Here is a 12,042-nt window from a genome sequence, read left to right on the forward strand (position 1 = left end):
GGTTAGATGGCATCACTAATGCAATGGACATGAACTTAGGCAAACTCCGGATGGTGATGGACAGGAAAGCCTGGCGTGCTGCAGTCCATGGGGTCACGAAGACTCAGACACTTCTTGGCAACTGAGTAACAACAAAACAGGAAACCCACTGAATGGAAGCCCCCCAGAACCTATAGAGAACTCCTAAAACTTAATAACAAAAATGAAAAGCCTGGTTAAAAATGGGCAAAGGCCTTAAATGTACATTTCTGTGAAGAAAATATATGAACATTTTCCCCTAGATCTATGACGTATTTATCTGACCACAATTCTTATGCAGCAAATCAAATTATCTCTAATTCTTAAAAAATCAGTGTTAAAAGAGAAAACACAGTTTTAAAAAATCCAACTTGGCTTTTCATTTATGGAGGAAAAAAGTCTTCTATTTACAATATATGATTTCTGAAAGAATAATAACAAATAATTTGAAACTAAACAGAAAAATCATAAAAATAAACCAACTGATGTTTTCTAACCAAAAACAAAAAATTTAAGACAGCTGCTTTGGCCTATTTTTTAAAATTTTATCTTATGGAAGTATAGTTGGTCTTGATTTGAACTGTGGTGTTGGAGAAGACTCTTGAGAGTCCCTTGCACTGCAAGGAGATCAAATCAGTCAATCCGAAAGGAAATCAGTCCTGAATACTAATTGGAAGGACTGATGCTGAAGCTGAAGCGCCAATACTTTGAGGCCATGGGAGACAAGCAACGAAATTGCTGTTACTATATAGCAGTCTCTATGTCAAAGTCCTCTCCATCCAGTACAATTTAATGCTCCCTCCGGCTAAATGCCAACAAAGGTCTATGTTGGCAAAGGTATGGTTTTCCTAGTAGTCATGTATGGATGTGAGAGCTGGACCACAAAAAAGGCCAAAGAATTGATGCTTTTGAACTGTGGTGCTGGAGAAGACTTCTTGAGTGTCCTTTGGACAGCACAGAGATCAAACCAGTCCATCCTAAAGGAAATCAACCCTGAATAACCATTGTAAGGACTGATGCTGAAGCTGAAGCTCCAATACTTTGGCCACCTGATGTGAAGAGCTGACTCATTGGAAAAGACCTTGATGCTGGGAAAGATTGAGGGCAAAAGGAGAAGGGGACGACAGAGGATGAGATGGTTGGATGGCATCACCCACTCAATGAACATGAGTTTGAGCAAGCTCCAGGAGATGGTGAAGGGCAGGGAGGTCTGGTGTGCTACAGTTCATGGGGTCACAAAGAGTCGGACATGACTTAGTGACTGAACAACAACAATTAACAGTTGATTTACAATGTTGTTAGTTTCAGGTATACAGCAAAGTGATTCAGTTGTACATACATATACATTGTTTTTCATATTTCTTTCCTTTATGGTTTATCACAGGATAGTGAATATAGTTCCCTGTGCAATACAGTAGGCCCTTGTTGTTTATCCATCCTATATATAATAGTTTGCATCTGCTAATGCCCAATTCCCAAAACCTCCCTCCCCTGCCCTCTTCCCCCTTGGAAACCACAAGTTTGTTCTCTGTGTTTTTGTTTTGTAGGTGTGTCGATTTGTGTCGTATTTTAGAATCCACGTATAGTGATATCATATGGTATTTGACATTCTCTTTCTGATTTACTTCACTTAGTATGATCATCTCTAGGTCCATCCATGTTGCTGCAGATGGCATTATTTCTCTCTTTTCTATGGCTGAGTAATAGTCCATTGTGTATATGTGTGTCTATATGTATATGTATAAATATACATAGAGAGAGCACATCGTTATCCATTCATCTGTCGAGTGACACTTAGGTTGTCTCCATGTCTCGGCTATTGTGAATAGCACTGCTATGAACAGAGTGGTGCATGTATCATTGAATTATGGTTTTTTCCAGGTATATGCCTAGGAGTGGGATTGCTGGATCATATGGTAATTCTATTTTTAGTTTTCTGAGGAACCTCCATGCTGTTCTTCACAGTGGCTGCACTGATTTACATTCCCACCAACAGTATAAGAGGGTTCCCTTTTCTCTACACTCTCTCCAGTGTTTGTCATTTGTAGACTTTTGAAGGATTCTGACTGGTGTGAGGTGGTACCTCATTGTAGTTTTGATTTGCATTTCTCTAATAATTAGCAATGATGATCATCTTTTCATGTACCTGTTGGTCATTTTTATGTCTTTAAGTCTATGTAGGTCTTCTGCCCATTTTTCAATTGGATTGTTTTGTTGTTGTTGAATTTGTATATTTTGGAAATTAAGCCCTTATTAGTTGCATTATTTGCAAATATTTTTCCCAGTCCATACATTGTCTTTTCATTTTGTTTTCTTTGCTGTACAAAAGCTTGTAAGTTTGATTAGGTCCTATTTGTTTATCTAAGTGCTTTTCTATTCTCTTGTAAAAAAAAGAAACATACCAAAAAAAAAAAAAAAAAAAGAAACCATCTTCTTAATAGACTTCTGAGCTAGCTTCTGTTTCCTGTATCTTACATCTTCTAACTTTTTGCGGGGAGGGGAGTATATGTTTAATTTTTTATTGCTTTTGTTTTTTTCCTCAAACTTTAAGCTTTTTATCTTGTATTGGGGCATAGCCGATTCTCACAACTTTTTTCTTGGCTTCCACTCATCTCTCTGAAGTGTATCCTCCAGAACCTCCTAAAAAGTAATATGTGGAAGGTACATTTTAAAAAATTCTTCTATGTGTGCAAATATCTTTATTTTGCTTTCTTATTCAATGGGTAGTTTGTATATGGCATTTTTAATTGAAAATCATTTAAATTAATGTCAAGATAGCTTGACTTACCACTGTTGCTCCAAAATACATTTTTCTGTTTATTTTGGCACTTTCTTTTTTGCTGTTTATTTTCTGACATTTCTGGGGATCCTTAATTGTTCATATTTACTCTCTAAATAACTATTATTCATGAAACTACCCCTTGTGAAGAGTTGTCATTTATTACAGGATGGCAGCAGAAACTTTCTGATAGTCAATTTTCCATTGATAAGTTTCTCTGACAGAACAGATCATTCTAAACCCAATGTACTGGAAGCTCTGCGGTCAACAGGCCACGGCTTCTTACCTCTGTAGGTCACAACGTTTTTTTGAATAATAAGATAAATATAGTAACTGCTGCTGCTGCTGCTAAGTCGCCTCAGTCGTGTCCGACTCTGTGCGACCCCATAGACGGCAGCTCACCAGGCTCCTCCATCCATGGGATTTTCCAGGCAAGAGTACTGGAGTGGGGTGCCAATGCCTTCTTCATATAGTAACTGAGAATTCTGCTATTTCAAAACATTTCTAGACAAGTGAAATATTGTTTTCATGATACATTTTTCCCCCCAAGGGACAAGGAAGAAAATATATGTTAAGCAACTTTAGGAAAATAATAAATATTAAAACTGCATAAAATGAATTTTAAAAATTTATATTGACATTGTATATCCTGATTTTTTGTATCTAGATTGGCTTAAGAGCCACCTTAATTGTTAGTAGGCTTGATATTAGAGATTTTAAATATTAGTTTATTAAACCATGATTTCCAGGTATTTTCTTGCTAGGCTTTCAAAAGTACATGTTTTTAACATCTAATATTTTCAAAAGTTTTTCATAATTTTACTTTATTTCTGTTTACCAATAAACAAATTCTTTAGAAATTCTGCTTTAGGTTGGAGAGTCAAATATGTGTTATAATTAGGTGTCAATAGTGTAATGACTACTTGTTCCTTAATTTTTTTCATTCATACTCTTTCTAGAGCTTGACTAATCAGGCCACTTTAATCAGTCTAATCAGACTAATCAGAATATCCTATTCTAGAGAATCATACCTAACAGACATCACATTGACAGGTTGTTGTCATACATATTTCGTCCAGATAACTAAGTTTGCTGTTTGTTGAATGTCATGGACATCTTTCATGCCAAAACATAAAGATACATAGACTTTAAAAAAATACATAATATTCTACTGAAATGAATATGTCATAATTGAATTAATCAATCCATTGTTGATGGGTCTTTAGTTTTTCCAGTGTTTCATTATTAAAAACAGTAATACGTATGCATGCCACACTTGTCATCTTACAACCTTGGAATAAGTTTCCGGATCACATTTTATACACACTTTACATTTTGTTAGATGTTCTCAATTTCTCTCTCAAAAGACTGCTCCATTTACAGTTCCACCAAGAGGATGCGAGCTTTTTAGCTACTGCTTCAGCTTCTAGAAACCTGCAAAGTAAAATATTTAACAAAGGAACTCTTAAATATTCACTAGAGGGACATTTCTCATTCTTTATTTAGCAGAAAGACTCCCCGCCATTTCATTCAGACTCTATAGAGATTGTTTCAACTGATGCTTCTTTGTCGTAATTAGACCCACACATTAACTTCCCAGGGAAATGGTAACCCACCTTACATTTAAAAGTCTATGTAGCTCTAAAAGCTTTTCAACAGCCATAAGAAGAAAGTCCTTTTGATGGCAAACTTCAAAGCTTTGTTTTGCTTAAGGCTCTTTTCTTTTCTGTTGCAACCTCAGTGAAAAAATGGAACTCCTTTACTTGAAAACTTGATTTTCTGTCCTAAAGGCACGCTTCCATCAGCATCCCTGAATCCAACAGGATTGAGATGCTGCATTTATGATTAAGCCTGAGCCCTCTCCTCCTGTTTGGGAAGGTCTGCTGGCCACTGAAGGAAGGAGGAGGGGGAAGAATAGAAAGAGGCGTGTGAGGAAGAGGAGAAAGGGGGTACCGCAACCTAAAAAGTAAGCTACTAAGAGCTTCCAAAGAACTAGGAGCTAAAGTGAAGGTGTTTGGTTGAGTCACAAATGGCATATCTGTGTGGCTGGAACAAGAGCCAGAACCCCAGATGGATCAGTGAACCGGAAAGTCTAATGTACCATGAAACTACCTCGTGCAGTCCCAGCTATTCCAGGCTCTGTCCAGTCAGCCAGAGCACAAAGCAAGGAGAGGTTCAGCAACTTGCCCAAGGTCACCTGTAAGTAGGTGGTGACAGATCCCTGCTCCGGCCAGAATCTCTCTGACTTTTGGGCCCACTGCGCTGCGTGGTGCCTACTATTTTATACAAGTGCCAAAACAACCTTGTAAAGTAGTTAGCATTGTAAGCGTTTATGCAAATGATCTAACTGTGATAAACTAGTTCACAGAGCAGAGGTCAGCAAAGCATGGCCCAGGGGCCAAATCTAGTCCTTCATTTGTTTTTCTAAATAAAGGTTTTTGGGGGGAAGAGAAGTAGCCACACTCCTTTGCTGAGACGGTGTCTCTGCACGACAGAAGGGCAGCAGGGTTGGGTAGCTCGGAGAGAGACATGTGGCACCACCGCCCCGCACCCCCCGCCCTGGAGACCTGACAACATTCAAACTCAGTTTTATTAAATTAAAAAAAAACCTGTGCCCCATTCAATCATCTCATCATGCCTGCTCCTTGTGTAACAGAATTCTGCAGTTTGAGATAGTATTTCAAGTATCCTTATGGATGAGTTAGAGTCATGGATGACAGTACAATTAGTCACTAATTCAGAGTCTGTGGGGAAAGGTCATCCCGGTCAGTTACATGGAGGTCATACATATGCCATGGTCTTGGAACTGGAGGAGGTTCCTTAGGTGACTGCAGAAAACTTGACGGGAGTTCTTTTTTTTAAATATATATATTTTAATTTTATCAAAGTATAGTTGATTTATAATGTTGTATTAATTTCTTCTATGCAGAAGTGGTTCAGTTTTATATATTATAGTCTTTTGCGTCTTCTTTTCCATCGTGGTTTGTCACAGCATAATGAATACAGTTCCCTGTGCCACGCAGCACGACCGTGTTGTTTATCTATCCTGTATACACTAGTGTGCATCTGCTAATCCCAAACTCCCAAACCTTCCCCCCCTTACCCTCTTCCTCCTTGGCAACCACAAATCTGTTCTCTGTCTGTGAGTCTTGTTTTTGTTTTGTAGGTAAGTTGACTGGTGTCGTAGTTTAGATTCCACATGTAAGTAATATCATACCGTGTTTGACTTTTTCTTTGTGATTTACTTCACTTAGTAGGATAATCTCGAATTGCATGCACGTTGCTGCATGTGGCATTACTTTCTGCTTTTTATGGCTGAATCATATTCCATTGTGTATGTGCCACATCTTCTTTATCCATTCCTCTGTTGATGGGCATTTAGATTGTTTTCATGTCTGGGCTATTGTGAATAATGCTTCTGTGAACATAAGGGAGCATGTATCTTTTTTAATTATAGTTTTGTCCAGATATTTGTCCAGGAGTGGGATTTCTGGGTCTCTGGCAACTCTATTTTTAGTTTTTTGAGGAACCTCCATGCTGTTCTCCATAGTAGTTGTATCAATTTAATTCCCACCAACAGTATAAGAGGGTTCTCTTCTACACACCACCTCCAGCAGTGTTTGTAGATTTTGGTGATGGCCATTCTGACTGGTGTGAGGTGATATCTCATTGTAGCTTACTTCTACACTTTGAAATGTACTTGGACAGCCAAGACTCACCAAACATTTGAGAAAAATCTCTCATATGAAAGTCAGAGACCAAAACAAACAGAAACAACAGCCACAAAACTAAAAAATCACAACCTGAAGACTAGCCATAGATTATTCAAGGAATATACATACTTTCACTAGTCTCTGGAAGATCAGACAGGTTATTACATAAGAATAGAATAGGATACCATATAAATAATTAAGAGAAAAACAATAACAAAAAAGGCAAAACAAAAAAAGAGCCCTTGGAAATTAAAAGTATGAAACCAGAAATGAAAAGTTCAATAAACAGGTTGAAAACATAGTTGGAGAGGTTTCCCAGGATTTAAGTATAAAGACAAAGAGATAACAAATAGGAAGTAAGACCCTAAAAGCAGAGGAGAAGTATGAAGACTCGATAGAAATGACAGGAGTTACAAAAATAAAGAATAGAACAGTGCGGGAGGAAAATCATGAAATAAATACAGAAAATGCCACACAACTGAAGTGCATAAGTCCTCAGGTTGAAAGGGCCCGTTAGGCACCTCACCCACACAAAGAATAAAGCTAATCCCAGCTCAATTTATAAAAACAGGGACAAAATAGAGAATTTTAAAATATTTTTTCCTTAAAGAAGGGGGAAGTTGAAGTATTTTTTTTTAAAACAAGGATCAGAAATCAAAAAAGCATTGGCTTTTTTCATAGTAACACTAGACGATGGGAAGACAGCAGCTAACTTGTCAATATCTGAGGTAGACCTGTCCAACCAAGTCAATTAATTGTCAGCACAGAAAAAAAGATACTTTAAGATATGCAAGGTCTCCAAAAAGTGAATCTCCACACATCCATTCTCTAAAGGCTACTGGAAGATGTGCTCTGTGGAAAGGAAGGAGTAAACTAAGAAAGAGTAAGACCAGGAAAGAAGGGTTTGTTATGGGCTGGATTCACATGTTGGCCTCCTAACCCCCAGAAGCTCAGAATATGTTTGTATCTGGAAGCAGGGCCTTTAAGGAGGTAATCAAAGGAAAATGAGGTCACTTGGGTGGGACCTAATCCAGCATGATTGGTGTCCTGATTAGAGGAGGGGACAGACACGTACAGAGGGACAATCACGTGAGGACACAGGGAGGAGATGGCTGTCTACACGCCTCAGGAGAACCACCCTGCCCACACCCTGATCTCCGACTTCTAGCCTTCACGACTTTGCGAAACTAATGTGCTGCTGTTCACACCACCCCGTCTGTGGTGCTCTGTCATAGCAGCCCTAGAAACTAATGAAGGATCCAACATAGCAAGACAAAGGGAAAGCCCGGGATGCTGGTGAAGGAATGCCTGAAGAGGACGGCAGAGGCCTACAGAGAGCAAGTTCCTGGAGAGACATCTCAAGAAGTAACAGACATCTGGGTGGTTACATACACAGAACACACAACTCGGAGGAAATTACTTGTAAGTACATTGAAAACTAAATAATCAATCAAAAGTCAAAAAGCAATCACCAATTTTTCAGAAAATAGATGGTACAGTCAAGGCAAGGCAGTCCTGGCTCATTACATGGCACACCTGTGATTAGCCCTGGGCTAGACTCAGTCATCGGAGAAGGCAATGGCACCCACTCCAGTACTCTTGCCTGGAAAATCCCATGGATGGAGGCGCCTGGTAGGCTGCAGTCCATGGGGTCGCTAAGAGTCGAGCACGACTGAGCGACTTCACGTTCACTTTTCACTTTCATGCATTGGAGAAGGAAATGGCAACCCACTCCAGTGTTGTTGCCTGGAGAATCCCAGGGACGGGGGAGCCTGGTGGGCTGCCGTCTATGGGATCGCACAGAGTCGGACACGACTGAAGCGACTTAGCAGCAGCAGCAGCAGCAGCAGACTCAGTCATATAAATACTGGATCAGACCCAAATGATTGCATTAACTCTTAGAGAAATCTCAGCATCTAAAAGTATGTGAATACCTTCTGTGACATTTTCTAAAATTTCATTTTCACTTTTATAAATTATCCATACACAGAAGATATATACAGTTACAGGGTAGACACTATCCAAGACTATAAACTTAGTGGTGTGTCTGCTATCACATGGAGAGAGGCTGTCAGAAAATGAATCCAACACAAAGGAGAACCAAAAGATGGTAAGGGACAGTCCTCAAGATGCAGTTAAAGCCTAAAGCCAGCTGTGTGGTGAGTCAGTATCTTGGACTTCTTGCTTATGTGTGTGAATAAGTTCTCCTTTTTTGTTTAAGCAAATCTGAATTGGATTTCTATCACTTGCTACCAAAAAGAGTTTAGCAGCCTCATTGCAGAAAAATTTATTAAGCATCTATTATGTGCCAGGCACTCTACCAGTCATTAGAAGTAGAATGGTGAACATGCTTAATTTTTGCTCCTGTACTTACTTCCACAGTGTTAGCCAAACCTGAGAGGCTGGTTTAGCAAAGGTGTCAATCACAGTGACTTATCACAGATTCTTGGAGGATATAAAATCATTCCATAGGAGCCAAGGAGGTTCAAGAGTTCTTGTCATAGTTTGCAAATAAATGGCACAAATTCTTCCCATTGCCTCCCATCTGGAGGTGGAGTCTATACTCCATCCCTTGAGTCTGGGACTTGGTATGTGACTTGGTTTGGCCAGTATCCCATTAGTAGATGACATGCAAACATTTGAAAAGTGCTAGTGCACTGAGAATGCAGCCTCAGTGGGAAGCCAAGAGCCCGTAAGACAGGCTCACCATTGCAGCTGCTCCAAGTGAGCCCACCTCCACTTAACACTTACTACAGTCACAAGAAGAGCAGAAAACTTTAAAACCATTAAGCTGTGGGGCAGATTGCTGCAAAGAGCAAAAATGAACTCATACAGTTCTGACGCTTATTTTATTCAGTTCAGAGTTGCTCAGTCGTGTCCAACTCTTTGCGACCCCACAGACTGCAGCACGCCAGGCCTCCCTGTCCATCACCAACTCCCGGAGTTTACTCAGACTCATGTCCATTGAGTTGGTGATGCCATCCAGCCATCTCATCCTCTGTCGTGCCCTTCTCCTCCCACCTTCAATCTTTCTCAGCATCAGGGTCTTTTCCAATCAGTAAGTTCTTCGCATCAGGTGGCCAAAGTATTGGAGTTTCAGCTTCAACATCAGTCCTTCCAATGAACACCCAGGACTGATCTCCTTTAGGATGGACTGGTTGGATCTCCTTGCAGTCCAAGGGACTCTCAAGAGTCTTCTCCAACACCACAGTTCAAAAGCATCAATTTAACGGTGCTCAGCTTTCTTTATAGTCCACCTCTCACATCCATACATGACTACTGGAAAAACCATAGCTTTGACTAGACGGATCTTTGTTGGCAAAGTAATGTATCTGCTTTACCACACATTTTAAATATATACAAGTAGAACATTTCAATCATGTAACAGTGCTATGATCCAGTGAACTGTTTAGGAATCAAGACCCTAGTGCCACTCCTGAGGACACAGGCAACAGGCGCTGGATTCTTCCACTCTGTTCATTGAAAGGTATGGTTTTTCTTTAGGATATTTCATTGAACACTCACATCTTAAAAAAATATAATGGCATTATTAAGATGCAGTTCACATACCATAAAATCAATCCCTTTAAGATGTATAATTTATGAAGGATTTCCGTCTGTACTTCTGTATTTTCTTATGATGTTCTTGGTTTTGGTACCAGGGTGATTTGGCCTCCTAAAATAAACTGGGAAATGTTCCTTATTTCTCTGTTTTCTAGAAAGTTATTATTAGGATGAGATGGTTGGATGGCATCACCGACTCAATGGACATGAGTTTGGGTAGGTTCTGGGAGTTGGTGTTGGACAGGGAGGCCTGGCATGCTGCAGCTCATGGGGTCGCAAAGAGTCAGACACAGCTGAGCAACTGAACTGAACTGAACTGAACTAATTATTAGGTTGAGGGTTCCTCCCCCCTTAAAATACTGATAGAATTCATCTGTAAAGACATTTGGACCTGGGCTTTTCTTTGTGGTAGGCTTCCCTGGTGGTTCAGCAGTAAAGAACCCACCTGGCATGTAGGAGACGTGGGTAGAACATCCCTGGGTTGGGAAGATCCCCAGGAGAAGGCCATGGCAACCCACTCCAGTATTCTTGTCTGGGAAATCCCATGGACAGAGGAGCCTGGAAGGCTACAGTCCATGGGGTCACAAAGAGGCAGACATGGCTGAGTGACTAACACTTTTGCTTTTTTTTTTTTCTTTGTGGCAATATTTTATTTAGTGATTCAATTTTTTTATCTCAATATATAGTTGTTCAGATTTTCAATTTATTTTTTTTAAGTTTGGTAATTAGTTCTCTGTAGGAATGCCTTCATTTTCATCTACTTTAAAAATTATTGGAATTACGATGCTCATAATACTTCTTTATAATCCTTATTTTTCATTTCCATAATTTGTGTTTGTATTATCTTTTTTTTCCATCAGTGTAGCTAATGTTTTATCAGTTTGATCTTTCAAAGAATCAGCATTTGGGTCCTTTTCTCTATTTTCTTATTTTTTAAATTAATTGATTTCTATTCTGATCTTCACTATTTCCTTGCTTCTCTATAATTTAGGCTTGATTCATTCCTTTTTTGCTATTTTCTTGAGGGGGAGCTTAGTGGGAATATATACTGGTAATTTAAGTTTTTAAAAGACTATTAATTTCCTTCTAAGCACACTTTAGCGTGCCATGTCACTTCAGTTGTATCCAACTCTTTGTGACCCTATGGACTGTAGCCCTCCAAACTCTCTGTCCATGGGATTCTCCAAAAAAGAATACTGGAGTGGGATTGCCATGCCCTCCTCCAGAGGATCTTCCCGACCCAGGGATTGAACCCCATGTCTCCTGTGACTCCTGCATTGCAGGCAGAGTCTTTACTGCTAAGCCACCAGGAAAGCCCAAACACACTTATAGAGGCAATTAAATCTGACTCCCTTAGATTTGATGTTTTTCTTTTAATTCAATTAATTAGATATTTTCTAACTAAATCAAAATTAGATATTTTCCAATTTTCCCTGTGATTTCTTCTTTGGCCTGTATCTTATTTAGAAGTATATTAATTTCTAACTATTTGGAGATTTCTCAGATTACTTTTCTGTGGCTTTCTAATTTAATTTCTCCTTGTAGATGGAGAACATATTCTGTATGTTCTTAATCTTTTTCAATTTGTTGACATGTGTTTTGTGACCACCATATGGTCTATTCTGGAATATCATTTGCACTTGAAAAGAATGTGTATTCTGAGGCTGTTGGATGGTTTTCTATAGTTATCAAGTATTACAAGTTGGTTGATGTTTGATGTTGTAAGTCAGATTTTCTATACCCTTGTTGATTTTATCTTGTCCAATCAATGGCTAAGATTAAATCTTCAACTGCAAATGAACAGTCAATTTCTCCTTTCAGCTCTTATGATTTTTGTTTTATATTTGTTAAGCATTTCCTTCCTTTTAAAGGCTATACAGTGTTTCACTTTATGTACGTAGCACATTTTGTTTACCCATTCATCCATTAATGAACACCTGAGTTGCTTCCACCTTTGAGTGAAGTCGC

The sequence above is a fragment of the Bos indicus genome, chromosome 24 (assembly GCF_029378745.1).
Source record: "Bos indicus isolate NIAB-ARS_2022 breed Sahiwal x Tharparkar chromosome 24, NIAB-ARS_B.indTharparkar_mat_pri_1.0, whole genome shotgun sequence".
Taxonomy (NCBI): Eukaryota; Metazoa; Chordata; class Mammalia; order Artiodactyla; family Bovidae; genus Bos; species Bos indicus.